The 26247-nt window shown below is 45.0% G+C and overlaps 1 long non-coding RNA gene across 1 annotated transcript; it reads right to left on the bottom strand.

Annotated features, from left to right (window-relative positions):
* Positions 1-15927: 15927 nt before the first annotated feature.
* Positions 15928-25562, bottom strand: LOC146431921 (uncharacterized). Its single transcript, XR_014854807.1, has 3 exons — positions 25336-25562; positions 19042-19097; positions 15928-18532 (listed from the first exon to the last, which is right to left on the bottom strand). It is a non-coding gene; the product is annotated as an uncharacterized LOC146431921 (long non-coding RNA).
* Positions 25563-26247: the final 685 nt, after the last annotated feature.

Raw genomic sequence — 26247 nt, forward strand, 5'->3', positions numbered from 1 at the left:
TTTTTCCCTTCCGTTTTGGCCATTGCCTAAACTGGAACCATAAAACTCATCTTAAAATAGCACTACAGGTTAAAAAAAAAAAAAAAAAAGGAAAAGTACTGAACTGGATTTTGTTTTCCAGCCGAGTTTGTTCAAACAGCCTTTGCTAATAGTAGAGCTTTGGGGCAATTCTGTGGACCCTAAGAAAGTGAATTGTATTGCACATATCTGGGCTCTTAGCAATAATTTCCTATCTCCTTGCAAAGCTGGGAACATTTCCCTATCTACCTATGCACAGATATATTATATGTCAAGATGAAGGGTAAAATAGTCTTGTGTTCAATATTTAGTTTAAAGTTATGTAAACAGTATTAACTGATCTGTCAAAAATGTGTTCATGGAAAACGCTTGACTAAGCTGATCCCTGTTTTTGGAAAGGTTGCCTGTACAGACACTTACAGCACATCTGCTTACCACAGACCTGGTGTCTTCAGAGGCAGCCAAGCAGCCTCCTAGTTACACATTTCCAAACAGTAATTGTGGAGTAAATGCTTCAAAGGTATTAAACATATAACTGTAAACTGCTGGGGGTCCAGTGACACAGAAAACGTCGTGATCGAGTCCGAGCCTGTTCTTCGTGCAGCTGAGATGGAAATGGAGGCAAAGCAGTATCAGAGCCCAAGGGGTTGTGGGGGCCTGGTGGGGTTTGGTGGCCAGGGCTGGCTGGAGCAGACCTTGCTGGCTCAGGTCCCATGAAGAGATTTGGTGTCAGAAAACTCAAACCTTTGTGGTGCCTTAGAAGCTCTGTCCTGCCCTATTGCTGCAGCGCTGGTGTGGCCATTCAGGTGTCACCCAGGCTGGAGCCAGAACTGGGGCCATCTTTGATGGCCAGGTGAGGACACTCAGAAGCTTAATTACTGCTGTGTCAATCTGCCAAAATTGGTCCTTTTTCTAACAAGCTCCATATGTGGGTCCAACACTCTCATATAGTCACCAAGGATAAGCAAAGTATTTGGTGTCTGCTCTTGGAGCTAGGAGGGACTTCCAGATGTGACCTTGGCTCCTGCTTTGGGTTCAACCACCTTTCTATTCACATTTTTGCTGGCCTGGTTCCAGGGACTGATGATGTCTGTTTGCTGTGGAAGGGAAAGCCCAGAAAGACACCGAGAAATTCAGCCTTTACTAGAGAGTTCCTGGGAGCACTGGGGAGCCGTGGCCAGGGGTGGGTAGGTGCCCACACAAAGCCTTCAGACATTTCTGAAGCTTATTCTCTTGTGAAATTAATTTCTTATGAACTAGAGATAAAAGGAAGAGACTGACTGAAATCTTGGTGAGAAGAAGAAATGAGAGATCTCCACAGAAAATTTTCCATAAGATGTGAGGGGTGGAAACTGTTGGAGGAACACACCAGCATACTGCAAACAGCAGTGAGCTATGGGATGGAGCAGTGTCTGGAAGGACAGGAAGAAAATCAAGGACCTTTTGATACATTTGATACATCTTAAAGAAAGGAGATTGGAAAGTATCTCATGTTAGTGAAGGGGAAATTACAGAATTCAAGGTTAAATGAAAAGAGCTAAGCATAATTAGAATTAAAAGGGATGAAAGAAGGATGAAAGATGGTGAGATGACATGGACATGCTGTTGGAAGGGAGAACAGGCCAGTACCCTACCAGAGAAATGAGGAAAACCAGTCAGCTCATATTTCCTGGGAGAACTGGGGAGCCAGGACAGAGCCACGAGTGAGAAATTGCATCAGACATAGTTGCAGATGCATTTCTTTGGATTCAGCTGGATCTTACAGCAGCTTAATTGGAAAGGTAATGGTACAGAGGTAGAGAGAATGAATTTTCTGGTGTGTTAAAAGCTCCAGGGGGAAAAAAAGGAGTGAAATTCAGTCAGTAGGCCAGACTCTGGGAGAACAGGATAGACTGGACTGAAATGAAGCTTGAAAGCAAATGTGCAATTTTCAAATTGAGAAAAGGACAGGGAGGAGAGGTCTGCAAACAGAGGAGGAGAGGAAAACTAATTGAATTATCTGGATGATCAGTGAGCAGAACACACTGCACATCACAATTTGCACAGCAGAGAGGTGAGAAAGAGCAGTGCTAAGGGTAGAATATTGCAGATTAACCATTTCAGAGTGCCTGAGAGAGTCAAATAGGAGTTGCAGCCCAATTGAAGGAGCAAGGAGATGCCAGTGTGAGAAACTGGTTGGGTTCTCCCTCCAGAACCTGACAGCACCAAGAGTGTGTGTGGGAATCTGGGAGGAGAAGAAAGAGCCTTGGATCAAGCATGGAGGAGGATGGGGAGAGGCTGGGCAAGCAAAAGGGCTTGGAAGCAGCAGGAACAGGAGGGATCCCCAACTATTTGCACCATGTCTGCTCCTGATCAAGAAAGCTCAGAGAAAGGAAGATGCTTGGAAGAGGTAGAGAGCACAGGTGAGGTCCTGAGAGCTGGAGGAGCTGTGGGTGCCTTGGTGAGCACACAGGGTCCATAAAGAGCCAGGAGGGGAGAGAAAATCAGGAGTGGCAGCACTGGAGTGCTGGTGGAGGTGAGGGGTTGGTGTAGCTGGGTGGAGGGTGTGGTACCTCGGCAGGACAGGGACACGACCCAAAGCTGTCAGAGGAAAGGATGAGGAGCAAGGATGAGGAGCATGGTGGGAAGAGGATAGGCTTGGCATGGAAAATGGGAGGGCCTAAGGAAGATAACATTGCCAGATGCTGCAATGGACACAGGGTGAGATCAGAGCCACGGCAGACAGGAGCGTGTACAAAATCAAAAAACAAGAGGCAGCTCCTGCCTGTGGTTTCCAGGTACAGCACTTGGCTGCTGTACCAGAAGTGATTGATTACAGAATTAGGCTGGTGCTATTTTGGCCCTGTGACTTCAGATGCTGTAATCTAAGCCCGCTGTGTGCTTATCCTTGCTGCAAGGATAACTCTTGAGGCATAGGGATGCTTTTGGGGGAGACACGTCAGAAAGCTTTTCCCCAAACTGCGTTTGTAATCCTGCCACTCCTCTCATCAATCACCAGGCGAGTACAGAACTGGTGGTGTGCTTCCTGTTGGAGTGTTGTGAATTTTCAAAGGCAAAGTGCACTATTGTTTGATAGCCAATTATTCACTGGCATTGATAAACAGGCTCTGCCTGCGATTACTGCAGCAATTACTCACTCTCCTAATTTAGACACAGGGAAAAATTAATTCAAGCTTCCAGTTGATCATTTATATCTTTGGCTTTTGTAATACACATCACAGCACGCTGAAAACAACTCCACCGTAAAGGAAACTGATCTGTTCAAATTGATAAGGTGTTTTACTCTCGTTCTGTCACTGAGGGAGGCATGACCGAGTCCAAGCTGAAAAGCTGTGGCTGAAGGTGGGGGTTTTTATGTTTTGGGGATACAAAAATATGAAAATAATTTTGTTAAACCCTAAATTAAAAACAGAAGGGAGAGATGTCACTGCAGTCAGAAGGGAACTCCATGTACAGCTAAGCAAGCAAATAAAACAGTAGTAGATGTTAAAGTAGTTTGACCTCATCTTGCCCCCAGGCCACCCTTCAAGTGCTGATGGACCCAACTCCAGCCAGCAGACATCGAAGATGCTCAGGGGAGGCTGGTGGGGAGAAACTGGAGAATGTTGGCAGCCCAGTTCGGAATGAAGTGGAGGTGGCAGAGGCACTTAAAGCTGTTAACAGGTTTGTTAATGGCAAGTTGAACCATTACTTGCTCCTTCTAATAACTCAGGAGCTGCGAGATGGAAAGGTATCCACATACAACTGGAAGAGGGAAAAGCTTTTGTTCATTTTCTTGTTATTATTAAAGTTCCTCCACAGCTTGGAAAGGGCACAAGAGTGTTGTGGTAACTGTGAGACTGAGGGAAGAAGCAGCACCTGGGAAGTGCCTTCTCAAGGCTCCTCCATGTTCATGCTGTGGTTTCACTTTCCGTAGCTCTCCCTACACTTGCTGCTGGCAGAGGTTCAGCTGCCTCCGAGGAGCAGGAAGAGCCTTTCCTCGGAACACGTCTGGCAGTACATCCCTGCCCAGTTGAGAGCAAGGTGGAGCCTCTCTCGTGTCTGGTGAGCAACATGCACGGGCAGGCGATGCCTGGTGCTCTGAGTACAGCAAACTTTGCCTCTGGAGCAGAGCACAGATTGCTGCAGTTTCGTTTTCCAACTCCTGGTTTATTTGCCCCAAGTGCTGTCACTGCAGAGAACTTTCCTGCTCAGGTGCAGGGTAGAACCTGAGTGACCCCAGGCATTTTTTTTTTCACTCAGATCTTGTCCTGGGAAGCACCCATGCCAGGCAGTGTTCCCAGAAGGAATGCCAGCACTTTTTACAGTACTCGTTGCAGATGGGGTGAAACACAAACAAGGCCATGGCACCTCTGCTGCTCAAAGCAGATTTGAGGCAAATAATTGGGTGTAAAACTGAAAGGCAGCAAAATATTGTCGCCTCTCCAACATCTGTCCCAACTGACAATGTGGTAGCTCAGAGCATTCAGCCAAGGCAGGCTAGGCTGAGCCTAAGTTTGGCTCAATAACAAGAATTAGAAGATTGTTTCAACGGGGAGCCAGAGTCAGGCCTTCACTCATTGCTCCTTCAGCACAGTGATGTTTGATTAGCAGCAGGTCGTTATGGTTAATGGGCAGCCCGGGCAGGTGCACTGCCCACAGTGAGCTCTGCAGGGGCTGGAGATGCTTCTGCCTCTTCCCAGCTCTGGTGGGAGCCCATGTCCTGTCCCCCCTCACTGCCACCGTGGCTCTGCCCATCTTTGGGATGCCTGGAGCTCCTCTAATCTGTCTACATGCCAGGCAAGCAGAGCTCTCTCTGCCTCTTCAGGAGGCACTCACACTCCTGTGCCTGAGCCAAGCAGGGTGTGCTGGGGAGAAGAGGGACACTGCTCTGGGAATGTGCTGTGGCCACACGCCCTCCATCTAGGGGGTGGGAATGGACACAGCTCTGCAGCTGCTGCCCATGGGAGCTGCTGGCTGGGAACCCTACGCCTGCACATGGCACAGCCATGGGAAATACACATCAGAGGTGCAAGCAGAGACTGCAGCACCCTGAGATTCCCAGCCTTGGTGTTTGCTCCAGGTGTGCATGGTCACAAAGCCCTGACCGTGCTGTTATAACTGGGCTGATCAGAAAGAAAAGAGAAAACTATCAGAGCTCACCTTATCTGAGATAATCATGCACACTCAGGAACTGTGTAATTCAGTTGCCCTGCTTAGCCAAAAGTTGGAGTTTCTGAAGTTTATTTCCTGTCTTTATAGCAACTGTCTGGCCCTTTATTTATTTTCACTGAAAGCTGCTGGTGTGCTAAAAATAATTTTTGGAGCAATTCTTGTGGCAGATTGTATAACAATCACAGGCTGAAGCTGGAGCAGTTGGGAAGTGAAGGATGCTTCCTTGGGCAATCTCTTCTCATGAACTTCCATCATTTTTATTTTTAAGCTTTGTGCTACAGCATTTTGTGTCCCTCGCCACTGAGAAGAGCTGATGGCTCGCATTGTTGTTACCTTGAAAGGGCAGTTATCATGGCTAATCCACCCTCCAAGGTTTTTCCTCAGGATAATTATTGTTTTGGTGATTCATCTTGCAGACCCTGCCCTTCCTTATTCGCACTAAATATCCTACTCCCTGCAATATTTCTGGGTCAGGCTCGTGCCACACATGTGATTTCCGCTTGGGCATGCAAACAAGACAAGATGGATTTAAAGGTCAGCCAGCGCCGGGCTGGCCACCCTCAACACTGCCCCAGCAGCTCTGCATGTCACCTGTGGTGATGTTGTCACATGGGGAAGGTTTGGGGCTGGACGGGCACAGGGTGGTCAGGTAAAGGTCACTTGTGTAGGGTGGGGGGACAGTGTTGTTATGCCGGAAAATTTCACTGCTCCTGTCTTTAGTGGAAAACATTATCACCAGCACATCCTGGCATGTAATTTGGCCTCATTTATTATTGTCGAGTGTTGGCTTAATGCTTATGGTGCATTTCTAAGGTACTTAGAGAGGGTTGTGGTTTTTCAAGGAAACATAACTCATGGAGGATAGGGGAGGGGGAATCCTGGAAGGTTTTGGCACAAACTGACTCAAATTTTACTGAACATGAAAAATATAACCGGGGCAGGCTTTGACATGATCTCTTCATGGCCCAGAGGCCACAGGGAAGGGAATATGCCCAGCAGGCAGGATTACCACTCGGGAGACCTGGGCTCTGGTTTTCCTGCCAGTGTGCTTGTCCAGGTCTGTTCATACATCCTGTGCTCCCCAGCCTGGGTGCAAACCACCGTGGCTTGTAGCAGGCAGATGAGTTGTGTTCCATCTCAGGATACAGAAACTGGATGAAACCCAGAGATGGCACCAAAAATGTGGATCAGAAGCTTGGTTTGGGCTTGTTTGGAAATTTTTTTCCACACTTTTACTTTGATGTTTGTGCTAGAAAGGTGGGCTCAGCTCACACCTTGTTTGGTGGCCCTCCCTGATGGTGTCACAGAACAGGAGAGAGGGAGCACTGTCACAGGGAGTCAGGAAAAGCCCACCAGGTGGTTTCATCCTGCTGGCCTTTGTAAGGCACCCTGGCACCAGTGGGTTCCCCCCAGACCAGGGCCAGTGCTTGCCTTGCTGCTGAGCTGGAAAGTGCCATGACCCCCTCCAGTGCAGGACTGAACTTGGGCTGCCCCAGCCCCTCACCAGGCTGAAACAGCCTCCCCACAACACTGCTGGCTGCAAGATCACTGTGAAATGCAGCTACCACATCTCTCATCTGAGTAGAGCACCTGAATTGGAGAGATCAGTAAGGCAGCTTCAGGTCCAGAACTGCCAGGTGTGATAGCAAATGTGTATTGGTGGGCAAATTTCATGCAGTGCTGCTTTTAGGTAGGAGCAGGCAGTTTGGTGGCGAGCTGCTCCCACCAGGTGCACTTGATTTTACTTTAGGTACTTTGGGGGAAATCAAAGTAAAGCACCTTTAAGGACAGAGGAAATAAGGGAGTAAAACACAGGCTCCAACTTAATTCTTTGTACACCAAGTGTGTGAGGTAGAGGTGGTGCAAGTGATCCTGCAGCCCTCCCAGGGGGTGTGAGTGAGGTGTGATCAGTTCACAATAGTTATGTGCTTGCTAGTACAGAGAGGAACTGTGGTCTCACTACACCCCTCCCCCCTCCCCTTATGCCCTGGCTTTGCTCACATCTGAGAGCTCCTACCGACACTGAGCACCTGTGAAGTCCCTGCAGTGCTGGGCTGGGAGCTGGGGCTGCTCTGGGTGTCTCTGGCTGCCCCCAGCATGCACCTGCTCTGTCTCCTTTAGCCAAATCTCCTGTCGAATTGGATTGGATTCTACCACATTCACCCGGTGAACTGGCAGTGTGTTTTAACATCACCACAGCAGTGCAGCCACTGGGCAGCAGCCTCCTCCTGTGACCCTGTCACACACAGGTGGAGCACGACACCCATCTCCAAACACAGGTGTATCACTTTCGGTATCAAGGTATGACAGCCAGCACACCCAGTGCTGACGCACACAGAGGGGATACCTGCACAGGTACCAGCCAAAACAAGCAGGGAACACAGAGTCTGAGAGCTGTCCTGCAGCCACTACCTGCCAGCAATTATGGGAGGCAGGAACAACCCCAGCCTGCTGTGTGAGGTGCTGTTCTGGTGACCAGAAGGCAGTTCATGGGCTTTTCATGGGCTCTGGCCCAGTAGTTCCTGGTGATGTTCCTGACTGATGTTACTGTTTTTAAAACCAGATTAATTTTATACATGATTGTAGTCTCACAATCTCTCCCTGCATGGTACATAGTTATGACCTCTTTTGTGCAAAAAAACCCCACAAAATGGAAGATTACAGTGACTTTTACTCACATGTTTTAAGAAGTCAACATAAATCATGACCACACTGATTTGTTTTGAAAACACTCCCAGCAGCCTACACTTACATTTACAGTTTCTTTGAATATATAACACCAATGGCTCAAAGAACTGGGGCTGTGGTGGCAGAACAGAGATTCAATCTGCCATCTCTTCCCTGAGTGTTAAATGCTTTGAAATGTCTGAATTTTTATTTTTTCTTTCCCTGGCACAAGAGTTTTGGAGCAACACCTGCATGAGCAGCTACCTGGGCAGGTAAAGCTGCTTTCAATGCCTAAAATATCAAAATCACTTTTGTTTGGTTGTACAGTGCTTAAACACTGATGTTGTACAGGTACACCTCTTGGGTACCTAAAGATTTGCTTGGGATTTTATTATTGTACAAGGAAAATACCCACTCAAACTACCCAAGCAATAACAGATCCAGTAAATGTGTCCAGTAAAGAATCTAAAAATCTGAGGGAATGGTATATTCACCAGGGTTTAGGCAGTAATGAAAACAAAGTTCGGTTTGGTTACTTGCCTCATTTGTAGGTAAGTTTTCAAAATGCTTAGTTGGAATTGATTGAGTATTGCTGAAACTCCCAAAGATGCATGTTAGAACAAGCTACCTGTGTATTTTCTGTTAGGCATCAGAAGTAACACTTCCAAAGGTTTGTATGGAACTGTCACATGAATTTAGTGTGCAAATCCTTGTTAAAAGCTTTGCTGATCATAAGCAGAAATGTGGAAACTCAACGAATCACCTCTGGAAAAATGGCATTTGTGAGCTATATCCTCAGAGGACTAAAAATAGAGCTCCATCTGTTTGTTTTCCTTTATGAAGTGGCCAAGTGTAACACTCCCTTACCAGCCCTAAAAAGGAATTTACATAAAAGGTGGTGACGCAAACCCTTATCTTGTGACTGTCTCATTAGGTCATCGATGGTGGGCAAGAAATGGCTTAATTTTTGAAGGGTCTTTCCCATCTTCCCTGACCGTGAACCAACTCCAGAAAATGTTTTGGTGCATTATCTGCACAGCAACCTGTTCCCTTAACAGTGCAAATCTGTTTGAGGAGCCTGCAGTAAACTCAGTTGTTTATCACCTGTAACGTAACACTGAGAGGGAAACTCTCCCACATGCAGTCATTTAATTGTGCTCAGAAATGTGCGGCCAAAGGGCAGCAGGGGTGTTTTTCCAGATATACTGAGCTCCACATCTTTAAAACACTTTGCTGAACAGAGCTCATGGAGAACCAGACTTTTCAGCTCTATTTAATGATGTGTTGTTTTCTCTTATTTTATTGTAGGAAAAACACTTGTCATGGCTTATCTGTCCAACAATGAACATGTTGGTGCTGGAAAATGAACGTCCATTGCCTGTACTGCATCTCCTGATGGAACAGTTACAGCCTGGAACGGGCAAGAGGTGAGGAAATACATGAGTTAATGTATTTTTCTCTTCCCTTAAAAATGAAATTTAAGACCCAAATCTATCCTGCAATGCCTTCTATATTTTTGGCCCCTGCTTTGTTTATTACAGAATCCTTCTCCACTTAGGAAAGATCTATTGTGATCTGAGAACACTAAACTCTTTCCAATTCACATATAGACACCTCTAGAAACAGGGATGGCACAGGATAGTTGTATCCAAGAGTGAAAATGTGCCAGTTACTCAGGTTCCTAATGTCTCTACATCATGAAATAGTCTCTCTTGCACAGAAATCTCCAGATGTTTAGGTTTCTGATCACCTTTTTTTCTTTTCAAGGCATCATTTAAAACACTGTAGAAAAAACAGTGCATCAAGGATGTACAGGTATTTCACTGCTTCTTGATCTGTCTCAAAATAAAGACAGAAAGCAATACAGAAATGTGGCAGTTTGACAATTCACATTTTTCTTCTGCTGTTGAAGGCTCTTTGAATCATAGACTCACAGACTGGTTTGGGTTGGAAGAGGCCTTAAAATCCAACCCATTCCACCCCTGCCATGGGCAGGGACACCTTTCGTCATCCCAGGCTGCTCCAAGCCCTGTCCAGCCTGGCCTTGGACACTGCCAAGGATCCAGGGGCAGCCACAGCTTCTCTGGGCACCCTGTGCCAGGGCCTGACCACCCTCACAGGGAAGAATTCCCTCCCAGTATCCCATCTCTCCCTGCCCTCTGGCAGTGGGAAATCATTCCCTGTTTCCTGTCCCTCCATCCCTTGCCCCAAGTCCCTCTCCAGATCTCCTGGAGCCCCTTTAGGCACTGGGAAAGTCAGAGGTCTCCCTGGAGCCTTCTCTTCTCCAGGTGAACACCCCCAGCTCTCCCAGCCTGGCTCCAGAGCAGAGGTGCACAGTAGATGTTTCTTTTTCATCCAGTCACAGAATTTGTTCTAAGTCTAAAAGCAGCACTGGACTATTTTCTCTTGCCAGTTTTGATGGAGGGAGCTCTGTTTGGAGCGAGATTACACAGTGATTAACTCAGTGGTGTTGTCCACTGCCTAAAACACCCTGTTCAGTATTGGATTTACTCATGAGCACTTCAGACTTTTATTTTCGGAGATTAATTCCTGAGTGAGCACTCACACTCCCACCAGTCACCCTAAAACCAATACAGTTCCAGAGCTGCTCAGATTTGCCTACTGTCAGAGCTGCATCTCAGTGGAGTCTTCAAATACTTGGGCTATCCCTCTGTGAGCCAACAGTGACATGAACTGGCAGACTAGGTAGAAAACTTTGTATACAGCTGTGCTACATCTGGATCCAGAACATGGGCTCTGAGTTTCACAGGAGCACAGTGCTGCTCCTAAAACCAAAGGAAAGGGGATAGAGGGGAACTGGAGAGGGTAGGATTGTTGGGTGTCCTGTGCAGTGCCAGGAGTTGAACTCCATGATCCTTGTGGGTCCCTTCCCACTCAGGGTACTCTGTGATTTTTAGTTTCTGCATTTTAAGAGCAGTTGAAAGGAAAACTCCTTTGTTGGCCCTGCTTGAAATACAGCATTTTGTGGTAACTGAATGGGATTTGAAGGACAAGCAGTACAGTGGGTATTTTTTCTTTAAGAAGGTAATCTTGGAATTTCTTGGCCACGTTTCAGAACTTCTGCAACACAATGGAGTTCACTGAGTCACAGCAATTCAGTGAGAACACAGTTTTGCCAGGGTTGAAATGTGAAACAGAAAACAGGTATTTTACTAAGAGTAAAAACTTTATCACATGCCTCAAAAATATATTTTAAATGTTTTGGAGAATTTCATATAGTCTAATTCACTTCACTATGAATAAACAAACAACCTGGCCTAGTCGAGGGTTTCCCTGCCCATGGCAGGGGTGGTACAAGATGAGCTTTAAGGTCACTTATAACCCAAACATTTCTGGGATTCTGTGATATTGTAGTAATTAACTCCTGTATCTCTCAGTGTGCTAACAGCATTTATCTGTTCATGGTTGGGCTAAGCAGACATGGGCAAGCTCCTCAAAGCAAACACCACTTCTGAAAGCCACCAGTTCCCCAAAGAGGGCCAGAAGCCTCTGTCCCCTGAGCAGTCCAGGCCTGGCACAGGGACCCTGGAAAAGTGCACAGCACATTTCCCACATCACCACCTTCCTGCTGCTTGGCTATCCCCTCAGTCAACAAGCCTTTTCTAGCTGGGAGTAGATTAAAAAAAAAAAACGTAATAATCTATTAAAAGATAATACTCTAATAATTTTAACTTTAAATATTTAAATTTATCCTATTTTAATATAATTAAGAATACTTAATAATTAGTATCTTTGCTAAGACTTAATATGTTAATTCTGTAATAATGAGTCAATTGTTCACTTTATTTCAATCAAGCATTTGTACAACATCCTCAGGCACAGGGTGGAATTCTTGGGGCTATGGCTGTGCAGGGCCAAGAGTAGGACTCAATAATCCATATGGGTTCTTTCCAACTTGGGACATTAAAGATTCTGTGAAGCATTCAAAGTGAAATCCTGTCCTGAGATGAAGGGAAGGATTTCCCTTGACTCAGCTGAACCTGGGTTTAAACATGTCTGCTCCTGTCAAAGGACAGCTTTCCAGAGCTGGCAGTGTACCCATTTAAACTCTCTGCACAACAGTTTTACATATTTCATTGCACATTTTTGTGACAGTCAGCTGAAACTTTTTAACAGCCTTTAACAAGAATCCTATTTCCTGCCTTTGCATCTTTCAGACACCCATGTACTCTATTTCACACTCCTTAGTTATTCTCAGGCCTAATGCTCCACCTATTTCACTTACCTATAGGTTTTTTCCATTGTCTGATTAGGTTTGCCCCAAACTAAGGAAAATCTGCTGTGTTGTCTGTCTATCCCCTGGTTTGTGCAGCTGTGCATCACCTTCCCTTGCAGCACATAGGATAAGGCAATTGGGGCAGCGTTGGGCAGCTGATGAAGAACCCATCAGGTATTACATCAGGCTCTAAAAACAGCCTCAGCCTTAGTGCTCTGTAAAATAAACATCAAGAAAAGGCTTTGGCTGCTCTTTGGGGATAAGACACTTCAGTGTTATGTACCAGGACCTTAAAGCATCAGCCACAGCCTTCACCAGGCACAGTGTGAGTCAGGGACAAACTTACTGTTGTGGGAGTTGGGGAGTTCAAACTACACCTCTCATTTTCTTTTTTATCCCACTTCCCTTTAGGGAGCTACAGCAGGAGAAGCCACTTCAAGCTAAGAATCAAGGTCTAATGTGTGACAGCGTTTTGGGACACTGGGATTGATTTGCCACTCCTTGCTCCTTTCACCTAATTTACAGAGTTGCTGGGAGTGTATTAAAGGGTGTATAATATATAAGATGATGTACACAGGGAGTAGCAGACTCCCTCACAAAACTGGGACTTCCATGATTTCATCCTTCTCCCTGCTTTTATGCTGTGCTAGGTTTAACTAATCAGCTTGACATCATCTATATAGGAGAGTTTTAATGTCAAAGAAGTATTTTTTTCAGAAACATTCTCCTGTTTCAGAAAGGACCTTTTCAGTCTCCAAAAATACAGTCCTTAGTAGCATTATGTGGCTTGTAATAGCTTTATTTTGAAGATTGCTTTAATACAATAGGCTGGAAGAGAACAGTGTCTGATTTTCCAATGCCTCTTCACTGGAGTGGTTTTAAGTGTCTGAAACAAACCAGCCTAAAAATCCAATTCCACTATAACCAATGGAACAAATTAGAAAAAAATCTGATTTCTCGTGTTGCAACAACACACACACCGACATCTGATGCCTCCAGTAGCTCCTGCCAAGACTCATCTTTACAGAACTATGACATTAAATACACAGCTTCAGCTTCAGGGCTGAAGGCCACACCATGCTCATATCTCTTAGAATTGAAGGACTTCAGTTGTCTTTTGGGAGGCTCAGTTGAAAGCAATAATCTCATCTGAACTTGTTACACTGGTCTCTTGACCAGTGTATCTGAGACTTGTCTTCTTTTTTTTTTTCCCCCTTGCACATATCAGGTATTTTACCATTTGTCTTGTAAAGCAAAAACCTGTCTGCACCTATTCCAGAGTCCAGCTTGCTGTTTACCAAGGGACAGAGCAAGAACTTTTTGGCATAAATATGTCACAGATTCTTTCAGGTTGGAAAAGGTCCTTTATATAGAATCCATTAGCCTAGCACTGCCAGCATCTAATATCCCATCTAACCCTGCCCTCTGGCAGTGGGAAGCCATTCCCCCTCGTCCTGTCCCTCCACCCCTTGTTGCAAGTCCATCTCCAGCTCTCTTAGAGCCCCTTCAAGCACTGCAAGAGGCTCTAAGGTCTCCCTGGAGCCTTCTCTTCTCCAGACGAACCCCAGCTCTCCCAGCCTGCTCTCCCAGCTCTCCAGAGCAGAGAGGCTCCAGCACTCAGAGCATCTCCATGGCCTCTCTGAACTCAGTCCAGTAGCTCCACATCCTTCCTACACTGGACATCCCAGAGCAGGACACAGTAGAGGGAAATCTCATTAAGGTGGAGTCTCAAGAAGGGCAGAATTCCCCCCTATTGCTCCCTATGTAGTAGGATGAGCCCAGAACTCAGGGCCCAGTGCTACCCCTGAGGGCTGCTCTCCATCCATCCTCCAGCCTTTATCATGGCACCTCAGATGACCACAGGACTGATCCAGCAATCAAGGAATCTAAATGTAACATGAAACCTCTTTGTGGGTGTTGCTAACACGTCTCTACCTTTGACAAATGTACTTCCATGTGTCTGTTCTCATAGGCTGGAGGGAAGCTGGATACAGAAGCACAAAGAAAAACTATGGTTTAACTACAGGTTAAGAATGCAAATCTCCCCCAACCAACCTTGCATAGCCCAGCAGTGAACATCTCAAAAGAGGTAAGGTTGAAGTGCTGGCTCTACGTCTGGTGGCAGCTCTACTCCAGGGGCTCTTATCTCCCACACAGCACAAAGAACAGAAAATAACAGCAGCTCTTGGCTGCCATGACCCAAGTTCTCAGCACAAGGGAGAGAATTTTTAATGCATCAAGTTTGCCTACCATGACCATGGCACAAGCACCCAGAGCCCCCTGTGGAAGAAGAAGGATGTTCATTAGCAGTGGTTTCTCTGACGGAAAAAGCCAAACAGGTTTCAAGTTTCACACTACAGGGAGATTTCAGAGCACACCTTTCTGCATGGAAGTGCACAGCACACAAATAACTCTCCTGGGATGTGGATCTGCACTGAAGCTGTCTATTCTATTTTTGGAGCAACACTGGAATGTTTCCAAGACCACCATGACACAATCACTGCACTATGGGGGGTAAACAAGTCTCTACTGCTACTGAAAACCTTCCTGCACTGTTTGCTGTACATTCTTTAACCACTGTCATTATGACAAGGATTCTTGCCACATTGTCACCTCATCCCTGGACCTCTATGAATGCACACACGGAAAAGGAAAACCAACCCCATGCCTCACTGAGCAGATCCCATTTACTGGGTGGAATCCACAGGTAAGCCAAGGTGAGAAATTACCTGGCAAGACAAGACTGCTCACCAGGTAGGCAACTGCTCACTGCAGTGTAATTCCTTTCTGTTTGGGCTTATCACTTCATCAAGCTGCTTCCAATTACAAGGAAACTACAAGGAAACAAATGCATTTATTAATAAATGCAGGTAAAAGAATCAGTAGGAAAAAGATCATGGTCACAGGTCAGCATCCCTAGGTAAAAGAACTAATTGTTTTAAAAAATTACCTGGTATTACAATAGCTCTGCAGCATCTGCTTATCACAGCACACTGAAAGCATATGGAGACATTAACCCCAAAGTTCAGGTACTTTTGCCTAAGAAACACTTGGGACTTTATCAAGAGGGTTGCTGTTTTAAAAAACAGAAACTCCTGCTCTGAGACCATTGCGATGAATATAACTTCAGAAACCAAGAAATTGAAAGCTTCATTCACTCCTTGTTTTCTGAGAACACTGTTGAAGAAACCCAGCAGCCCTGAGAGCTAATATTGAGCATTATAACAAAAGGGCAAAAATAGGCAAATAAACCCTTAAACTTGTGTATTACTCCAAAACAGCTACTCATTTTCATCTAGAACCCAAGCTCTGTTTCTTTCTCTCACAAAAGGGGATTTACAAATGCATCTGGTACAATGGGAGGATCACAGCTGGAGTGGGTGGGTAGCACAAATTATTTAAACCTTTTTTAAGCATACCCCTTGTATTTATAAAATGTTAGGTATATTAAAGCTTTTAAGGCATTTGGTACTGCCAAAATTAAATTTACTGGTGTTTCTCTGCCTGAGTCTTACCTGTAGATACCTTACCAGCTGCATTTATGCTAAGACTGAAGTCTAGATTTTTGTGCAGTAATTTAAATCTTACCGTCAGAAGCCAGGTCTGGAGCAAGCAGAGTTCCTGCACATTCGGCAGCAAAAATAACTATTCTCCACCCCCCCAGTGAAGTCTTGTACAAAAGACCTTAAACAAAAGTTAATGCCAGAATAATTTCTAGTTAACACTATAATTAGAGTGTTAGAATTAGAGTGAAGACCAAACATGGCCTTGAGTTTATTTCAATGTGGGCACTGTTTTCCTTTAAAATTCACATCCCCATTTTGGAGTAAGTAAAGGCAATTCACCATCAGTTGGAAAAAATGCTGTATTTTATTACCTAAATCAAAAAAGTACAGTTAAATTCATACAAAATATTCAATAGAAGCAATACCTAATGTGTTTATAATCTATGACGGTGTCCAATTTCCAGGAGTTTAAACAGTGGCTGGTGTAAGCACAGCGTATTAATGCTATGAGGTGCTCAGCATTAAAGTCTGTATCCCACAAAAAAGGGTGTCCAGCTGGAGCCTTGCCAGAACTATTGCTGTGGTGCAGTGTCCTTACATCAAAAAACATGGACCCATTTTTAACAATTCCATGAGAAACCACACCACCATTTTTAACTGGAAACTTCCCTCCTGCAACACTGCAAATAATCCACCACTGAGAGCTTGTCTCACTTGGAATGCCCATGCCTGGTGAAAAAGCACTAGCTTTCAGGTGAGGTGGAATCTGATTCATTTGGTGCAGGAAAACTGAGCCAAAGGAACATGTATTTTAGCACCCTATGAGTACACAGTACCAGTACCTCAATGTTAAGTGTTCACTCCATCCTAACCTTAGGAACCTCTGGAAATAGCTGCCTTCCCAACACAAGAAGGCAGCTTACTTACTTACCATAACCCAAGGAGATCCCAGCCCAATGTCCTGTGCACGTACAGCCCCAAATGCACCATGTAACCATGCTGGATTCCAGCTGCCATTGCTACACTTCCATTGGGGACCAAATCTGCCAACACACAGCTTCTGTGAAGTCTCAACATGCCTAGAAATACCTTGTCCTTTCTCTCCACGTACCAAAGGTGCAAAGGTTTGTAGGCTGGAGCCAAAATGGTCCTGGTGTTTTAATAAAGCCCTAAGAAAGGCAGCAGGTTGTATAGTTACCTCCTTGTGAGCAAAATCCCTGCCCTAAAACTATGCAACCTACTACCTCTTCCTAGGAGCCCAATGCTTCCTGTATGCATTCTTCACTCAGCAGCTGCTCTGTGGAGGCCTTTAGCTCACCGCTGCTCTGGGTCTTCTGCTTTGCTGAGCACACAGTCCAAGGTGACACTGTTAGCATTTACAAGCAGTGGCTGATTACTTGTAACACTCATGAATGCCTCCATTTTCACTCTGACTAAGCTAAACTTGCTCCAAAAAAGCTTTTCCATGGGTTTTTTTTTTTTTGTTATTACAGCAAACCACTTGCTGGGCATGCCAGCACAGAACCAGTTACAGACTGGGTACCTAGGACTGCAGGAGGAAAGAACACAATAACCTTAGAAAGCCTTTTACAGAAACAATACCGCCTCAGAGAAAGTTCCAGCTCTTGGATAGCCAAACTCCATAGCTTCACACTCCCGCAAAAAGGTGAAAAGTCAGTTTTGGGCAAAATTGGCCAACACTTAAAATTTTGCATTAAACCTGGGAAAGCTGGAGAAACACATGCAGACTTCTTAGTAAAGGATTATTTAAAGTTTTCCCTCCAACTTTTACCAAGCAGTTGGGAGTCATGGAATTGTAATGCATTATGGAAACCAGGGTGTCAAAACGGTTTAAGTCACAACGTACAAGCTTGAGCTACCTGTATTTTATGTTCTTGTAAATGGAGAGAACAGTTCCACTCTCTACCTAGAATATGGGAATTCTCCATCTCCAGCCAGCACTATGCTACTCACCTTGGGAGAAAAGTCATGTTAAGTCAAATATATCCTGTAGCGGTTGCACCATTCACACTGATTGTCAGTCCTGTGCTTTCTGGCACTCATACTTTACAACCCTAAATTTATCTGTTTTCACTCAATGAGTATTTTTAGCTCATGACTGCCTGCAAGGGAGCGCAGTTTGTTTTACTCCTCAGGGAAGGCAATAGATTGTATAGTTATCTCCTGAACAGGGTAAAATAACTACCCTACAACTATACAATCTACTACCTCACTCTGACAGAGAAGCAGACTTCAGCAAAGAGCTTAGACAGCCAACCTAAGTTTCACTCTTAAGGATGTTTGATACTTCACTGAGCAAAGTTAAACACCCCTGTAACTGGAACATCAGTAATTTGTATTTGATTACCCCACCATACACATACAACAATAATGTTCTTAATTTTTTACTCATGAGAGCAGAAAAATTAATGCAGAATAACCTAGATTTTCCAAGAACTAGAAAAATCTAAAAACAATTCCCACAGCTATTACACAATTATTTTGTCCTATCATAAGCACTACAAGTCCAGAAGTTCAGCAGAATCTGACATTGAGCTTAAAACTGAGAAGCTTCCATTGTTGATTATCTGCTGCTTTAGGAAAGACAGTAGATTGTATAGTTATCTCCCAGTGGTGGGTATGACCCTAAAACTATACAACCTACTACCTCATCCCACAGTGCAGGCATCTTCAGAGCTGTAGTAGGATTGGTGCTTCAGCCAAGACAAGTCAGGCTAGTTGCAGACAGCATTTATAATACCATAGAAAAAGCATTCCCCCTCACTCCCCCAAGTCAGTTAAGAAAGTTATTTTAAAAATAAGGTTCCTTAATTTCAAAATTTTACCAATTGCTTGGGTCTTAAGTAAGCAAGTTGTAGTAGTCATAGCAACTACATTCATAAAACTTCTGTTAAATTACTAGTCATGTTCCACAGATGTAACTTCTCACCTGAAACCAGAAGGAAAGCATATCAGAAACACTGTAGGCAGACATGCATTTCTTCCTCTTTAGAACTTAAAAATAATGAAATCCAGGACCATTGCTATGTGAGTGACTTAACATGGATCAGGATGAGGCCCTAATATTTATAATTCTGATTAAACAAATATTACTACATACAGTGACCTTTTCACTTATTGTAACACTTAATAGCTAAAATAAAATAAATCGTGTACTGTCAAAAGTACTGCTTTGAGCTTTTTCTGTTCATCTTAAATTACACTGAGTCTTGTGTACAGGAATTCTTTAACTAGAAACAAAACTCAAGAAGATTATGGCATTTAATTGTTAAACTGCCTTACCAAAAGGCTACTGAAAATACACACTTTCCGATCAGAAAGAAGTTTGAGTTTCTCTTAACTGTTCCTGATATAATTTAAAGCAAATTTCTACATTAACACAGCTCAACATCACCTTGAAGTAAAAAACTCATAGCATACTGAAATGAAAACACTTGCCAGACAGATGTGTGACTCAGAATCCTCATCTTACCAAGGACAGCTTGAGAACAGGCCTAGAAACGAAAATGCTTGTTTTGCCCAGGTAGTTTATATGATAGTTGAAAATGTTTAGAGCAAAGCAGTTTTTAAAACATTAAATACACTTTACTAGTACTTGATCCCAAATGTACACTGATGTTTTCAGACCACTCTTCAAACAAAGCCTTGATAGAACAAGAGCACCCTGATGCACGTTCGTGTCCTTGCCAAGCACACAGCGCGTGATCCCGTGCATTCATACACAAAGGGATGACGTTATTCCTTGGACACAGAGAAAATCAAATTACTTTCCAACCCACTCAGTGCCTTACTACAGAATCCTTTATACAGTGATGACAAATCTGGGTGAATCAACCTTAACATCTTGCTTGTAAGTAGTATAAATACCATTATTTGCTTTTGCTAACTTAGATATCTTAACAGAAAATAAACTTCAGCATGAACACATGCACTTGATCCTGATGCCCAAGGCAGGAATAAATCACAACAGTAGCTCTGGGCCAGAGTCAAACCTTTACAGAGCACTGGCCCCCATGACATCCTTTTAAATCAGCTCAGGCAGAGCTGGCATTCAGCAGGGAAGCTGACATTCCCTTCCGTTCCCTGCTCCTGCATCCAAGCCTTCAATACCTGAGTAGAACCCCTGTAAATTCCCATTCCTCAGTGGGAGAGGCAGGTTGGCCAGGGAGCTGAGCTGCAGAGTACCTGCATCTCCAGTTTCACAGTGACTCCATAAAATTAATGAAGCCCCACATTTAGTTTCTGAAGGAACTTTAAAATAAAGGTGATGGTTCTGTGATGTACTAAAAGTGTCTGAAGAACTTTAAAAACCTGGATAGGTGTTACACGCCTACTTAAACTTTATAAAACATATAAGGCAATGCTTCTGAGTTTCTTTTTAAAATTAAGTCTGAAGGACACAAGGATTACAATAAACCTAGAAACTGATCTCTTATTTCTCCACCTTTAGACAAAGTTTAGTTGCAAACCCAACCAACCTGAGATACATCAGTTTTTATTTTTATTTCTATTGACAGCAGGACTGCTCAATCAAGTATTACTCTTGGAAATTCTAAATCATTTCATAGTCACCACTAGATTCTCCTGTTCAGTACCTGCAGCACCTCAATCCACAGGAACCTGCCTCCTTCCACCTTTCTGAGAGCCTTTCAGCTAACACAGGTCTGAAAATGTTGTTTCTTAAGGTTAAAAATGTCCTTGAAAAAACATTATTACTTAGCTTCCAACTTCCTGTTAGCCTGATTTGGGACCATGAAGTGCACTCAGGGCATGAGGAAAAGCCTCATTCTGTAACAAATACATTTTATAAAAGATGATCAGGTAACCTGTCCTCTATTGCAGAAGGGCAATTACATCTTATGTTACTCACGTACTATTTTTTGTTTTACTACTAGAGGGGTATGTAATTAAAAGAAATAAAATTCCAGTTGAAATGTTATTTTTGGAAGGAGTTCAGATTACCTTCTGCTTTTACTTCTGTTTCCTGTGTATTCCTGCAAAGTCCAGTCAATTAGCATTCTGCTTCATATTAATCCTGCAGTTTGGGGCATTTTTAACTTGTGGATTATTTCTAAGTCTTTCCAAGCTGTATCACCTACATTGCCACATTCTTTGACAGATGAGATCAGCCAGGTCCCCCTGGGGACCTGCTGTGTGCTGCTTCTTTCATACCATGCATCAGGGAGTTCTGGCACTCACAGAAGCAGGGAAGCCTGACAAATTATGCTCCTGGCACAGCCTTTACTGATCTGGTATGTTCTCATCTCCAGTGAATCCAGTGCTGCAAGAGCTCCCTGCTGCTGAAGTCACCATGCTGATGTCATACCCAGTGCAGCACAGGAGTTCAGGGCAATGCACCTGCACATTCACTCCTTCAGCACAAAATACACCGTGAGAGGCAAGCTTTAAACAGTATCAGGGTAATTTGCTTTTTCCTGTTAAAAAAATCCAGGTTCCTAAGGGCTGCTTTTCCTGTCACCATGTGTTTAAAATCCCCAAAGCAGTGAAAAGGGACAAACTGACTCCAACTGTGGAGGCTGCTGGACAATCTCACCAGCCCCAGCTCACAAACTGCTGTGCCGAGGCCACAGCTCAGGCTTGCACAGCTCCCACCACACAATGAAGCTCCGAGATTTACAGAAACAGCTCTAACACCAATTCCTCACAGTTTTACCCCTGGATTCCAGCAGCATTCCCTGCACTGAAGCCACGCTTCCTGAATCCCACGAGCGTCCGCTGAGTGAATGCCTGCCGCCTTCTCCAGCCTTGCCAAGCACCCCAAATGACTCCATGCAGACTCCTAACTCAAATTTGCTCATTCCATGGGTTTTTTGTTAGATTGGAGCAGACTACACGAAGAAAGGGAGCAGCATGATTGATATAAACTTAATTATTCCTGATACTGCTTCCCCTAACTCTATTCAACTACCCCTGCACTGCCTGTCATCACATGCTACAGGCACATCTCAGCCCCTCTTCCCAAAACAGGCTCAGTAAAATCAGACAGTGACTGACACAAAAATTTTAGCACAAACTAATTTTTTTTCCTTTTTCATATTCAGTTTTTATCTTAATAATATGCTGATCCTTCTAGAGCCTTGCTCCTAATTTGTGTCCAGAAGTGAAACAGCAGAATCTCAACGGGCTCTGAAGTACATTTGTCGTGGTTTATTTGAGCTACCTGGAAGTTTAAAACCTCTGAAATTATCCTAAACTGCATAGAAAAACAAAGTCTCAAGAATTTACATGGTTTTGTTTAGTAGCACAGAGTGTAACATCAGCAATCCTAAACTATCGTCCAACCTGTGAAAGAGAAAAAAAAATAACTCAAATGAGTTATTTTATTCATTACTCTGCTGAGGGAACAAAAGGTGTTATTTGCACAAATAACAGAAGTCCTGTTTCCTCTCAGTGTGACCCTACATGACAAACGTTTTATTCCCCCAGTTATTTTGTCCACTTTGCAGCACAGAAGAAAACAAGTAAAGCTGAAAGTGAGCTTGCAGGAGGAACAGTTCCTACACATGCTGGACTGCAGTGTGGAGACACACACACCCTGAGGGATACCAGACTGAGGACATCCTCCTGTGAAAATACCATTTGGTAATGCTGAATTTGCAAGCAATTTGTTATCTCAAAAGACTACTTCACTCTTGTGTTTAAATTGAGTTTCAGAAATGTTTTGTTTGGTTGGTTTTTTACGGTTTTGCCAAGCAAATTCACCTGCACTGAAAACAGGCACTGACCAAAAATCGAAAGCAAGAATTCTTGAAAGCAAGAATTCTGTGACCAGAAGGTAAGACCTCCCAGCTCAAGCCCAGGCACCTTTTTCAGAGTCCCCTGCTTACACCCAAAATTTAAAGATTTAGCACCTCTTTTTTGGACCTGCCAGTCCACCGAGCAGCAATACACTGGAGCAAGTGTAAATCACACCAGAACAGCTGTTTGAACTACGAAATTGTACAGAGGGGAAAAGGAGAACAAGCAGTTGCAACACCAACAAATGCACAGATGTGCTCTTGGGCATCACCACAGTCCACACAGCCAGACAGGGATACGTGTCCACAACGGTATTTTATGGAATTTCTTACACAACATTAAGATTAATAGCACTGATTAGCTGCTACCAATAATGCAGTTATCTACTGCCTGAATTGGAAATGCAATTTTTTTTCCCCAAAATCTATACCCCACTTACACTTAATTAACACAGCATTCTGGCTTTAAGTAATTATCATGAGATATTACTGTTGTGCTACATTTTTAATTACTATGTTTGGTTTTAATTTATTTTTACAACCAATTAGTTATAGATGGAATATAAATATCCAGAAACCATGGCCTGAAAGAAACGAGAAGTCACCACTTCCCACTCAAGCACTAAGTGAAGCCCATCTCCTGTGGAAAAGTAAAGTATGTGAGCACAATTAATGACTTAGGCAACAAACAGAGAACCAAAGGAACACAAATCCTGGGATCTTTCCCTACACACACTTGATTTTACACCGTTAGTATTGAACTTTCTGCATCTAAGTGGTGCATGTGCTACAGCACTGCACAGTGCTGCTGAAAACCTCAGGGAGGCTTGAGAATAACTACACCAAAATGGTCAGAGTTTTTACTACTCTTTGACTACACCTCTGTCACTACACAGAATAAAGGCAGATAAAAATAAATACATCCATGTACACTCCAGCATCAAATATTACAAAGGCCTCAGTGCCCTTCTCAAAGGAAACCATCTGGTTATCTGGTCCTGCTTCAAACATAAATTTGTATATATATATATATATACATGCAAATAATACACAACTGTGTATTTATTCACTAGATTTGTGTCTCTTAGGACATGCTAGGAGCAAGCAGACTCACTTTTTCTGCAAAAAGTTTACATATTATAACATTTACACAAATTCAGCAAAGGAGTTAGCGCACAAAAATATTTCAAGATTGCTGTATTATGACATTAATTGGCAACATAATCAAACATCTCTTGCCCTCTAGAAGTCCTGGGAGCCCTTCACTATTTGCAAATGAACTGACATTTTCCACTACTAAAATCAGAGGAAAATACAGAAGGCACTTATCAAAAGTAAAGTAAGGATACAGCTCACTGCAATAGAAAAACAAAACAAGTGCACTCATGTTTTATCTAAACTTCCTTTCAACTAAGGAAGTACTAAATCTCCAGCGTTAGTATGCAAAATAATTTCCTAGCATGACCTATGTGAATTGAGGTTGCATACATGCTATAGAAAGTACAACTTGGGAAAAAGTCAGTAAAAAAAAAATTTACAACCAGCAATTTTCTATTAAAAATATCACAATACAGCTATTTACTAAGTCTTTCTTCATGAAGCCATCATACAGCAAACCTCCTCCCCCCTAATTAGGCCATTATCACATGTTGACTGCAACAAGTTTGAAACATCACTGCAAAAAACTTCTTGGAAGTTCAGACTATTTAACACCTGAGTGCTGCTATGAAGAGAACTGTCAAATTTGAAAACAGAAGCTACACCAGCAAATAACTGTTTGGTGAGGCCTCTGGCAGCTGGGGATTTTTGAAGATGCCTTGTTTCTTAAATACTGTTTAAGTTATTGCTTTTGAAGGGACAATTGATTTTCTCAAAAACTCAGGATTCAATTTGTCCCACTGCTGCTATTGAGCATTGTTCCTGTGTACACTTCGAATGGGAGCAATTTTCCCCTGCCAGTTAAGGCTTGCACTACAGTCACAAAGCTGCTTGTGCAGTAATACAGATAGAGAGGAGCACCAGCAAGGCGGGAATGGCAAATCAGTAAACAAGGATTATCTCGATCATGACCATCAGGTTGAGTTTTCACTCCTGCCAGAAATAAATCACACAATTACAGAACTGTTAAGGTTGGAAGAGACCTCTGGATATCATCCAGTCCAACCCCCTGCCAAGACAGGGTCACCCAAAGCAGATGACACAGGAACGCATCCAGGTGGGTTTGGAATGTCTCTACGCCATCTCTGGGCAGCTTCTTTCAGTGCTCTGCCACCCTCATGAAAAGTTGTAATGTAAAATCACAAAAACACAGACTGGTGGGGTAACACCTTCATCTAAAACTAACTGAGCCATGCCACAATAAAGTCACCAGCAGCCAGGGTCGGACCCTGCTCCGTGCCAGCAACAGCCCTGCGGGGGAACCCACATGTGCCGAGCTGCCCATGCCAAGGGCAAGAGCCACTCCTGCAACGCCCAGAGGCCAGCCAGAGCTTTGGGTAAAAACTGCATGTACGTATTCTAGCAGGTCACATATGTTCCGCTCAAGTGCTGCTCCTCATGTGTCCAGCCATGCCCCGGCTGGGATGTGCCCATGTCACTGCTGCCACACGCTGCCTGGCAGAACCCCACTGCCACAGCTTCCGACCCATTTCCAGAACAAGCCGCTTGTGAGGAGCAAGACGGGAGCTGCCTGAGGACGATGGGCCAGGGAAAGGCACAGTCCCCACGCCAGGTAATGATGCTCACTATAATCGACATCCCTGAGCAGCCCCCGTGCTCCCCTGAGAGGGGCTGGGCCGCCAAAACACTTCCACCTACTTCCTAAGGGCTTTTCTTCACCTTTCAACCCCTCGGTTCGAGTTCAGCCCCCCGCTGCGGCCCTCTCGGTGCCCGGGCAGGGCTGAGCCCCTCAGCCCAGCCCCGGTACCGGGGGGGCTCCCCGGCCAAGGTCCCCCCGGCCCCGGCAGTGACGTACCTGGCGCTGGCGGCTCCCGGGGGCGGCACTTCCGGACCTTCCAGTGAGCCTGGAGGAGAGCGGGGGGAGAACGGGGGGAAAAGGCATCGATGAGGGGAATAAGGACAATGAACCGGGGCCGTGGCAGACGCGGCGGAGAGGCCCGGCCGAGACCCCTCGCCCGCCCGTACGGGCCCTTCGGCTCAGTCCCTCCACCTCCACCCTCCCCCCGCCGCGCCCCGACCCCGCGGCCGCTCCCGCATCCCCCCGGCCCCGCGGCCGCCGCCCGGTCCCGCCGTCCCGGTACTTGCAGGACCCGGATGGAGTCGCGGCCGCTGCGGCCGCCGCTCCCGCGGCACCACGGGAAGGGCGCCGCGCCCCGCCCGCCGCAGCCGCCGCCCGCCCGTCCATCACCCACCGCCTCCCGCACCCATTGGGTGTTGGACAGCGAAGTTCCGCCCCTGCACAAGAACGTCGCTTCTCATTGGTCAGCTGTGAAGACGGCTCTGCCCCCCTCCGCCATTTATTTCGGGCGCGTTCCACAGCGCTCCCGTAATGGCGCCCCCGGCGGCAGCCGCGTTGTGCCCGCCCCGGGCCGCGCCCGCTCTTCCCCGCCTCCACCTCAGGACGGCCCAGCTCGGCTCGGCGCGGCCCGGGCCGTCCCTGTCCTGCTGGGGGTGAGGCCCGGCCGGCGCCGCTCGAGCGTTGTGTGCAGCATTAGCACCATTACCGGGTTTAGGGGCCTTGGCCTCTCCGTGGCCCATCACATAGACTCGTAGAATCATCAGGGGTGAATGAGCCCTTTAATGTCAGGCAGCACCGATACTGTGACCCCTAAACCAGCCAGTGCCAGATTCAGACGCCTTTTGAAAACCTCCGGGGATGGTGATTGCACCACTGCCCTGACCACCTGAACAGTGAAAACAATTTTCT

Source organism: Lichenostomus cassidix, chromosome 12 (assembly GCF_008360975.1).
Source record: "Lichenostomus cassidix isolate B80296 chromosome 12, HeHo_3.0, whole genome shotgun sequence".
Taxonomy (NCBI): domain Eukaryota; kingdom Metazoa; phylum Chordata; class Aves; order Passeriformes; family Meliphagidae; genus Lichenostomus; species Lichenostomus cassidix.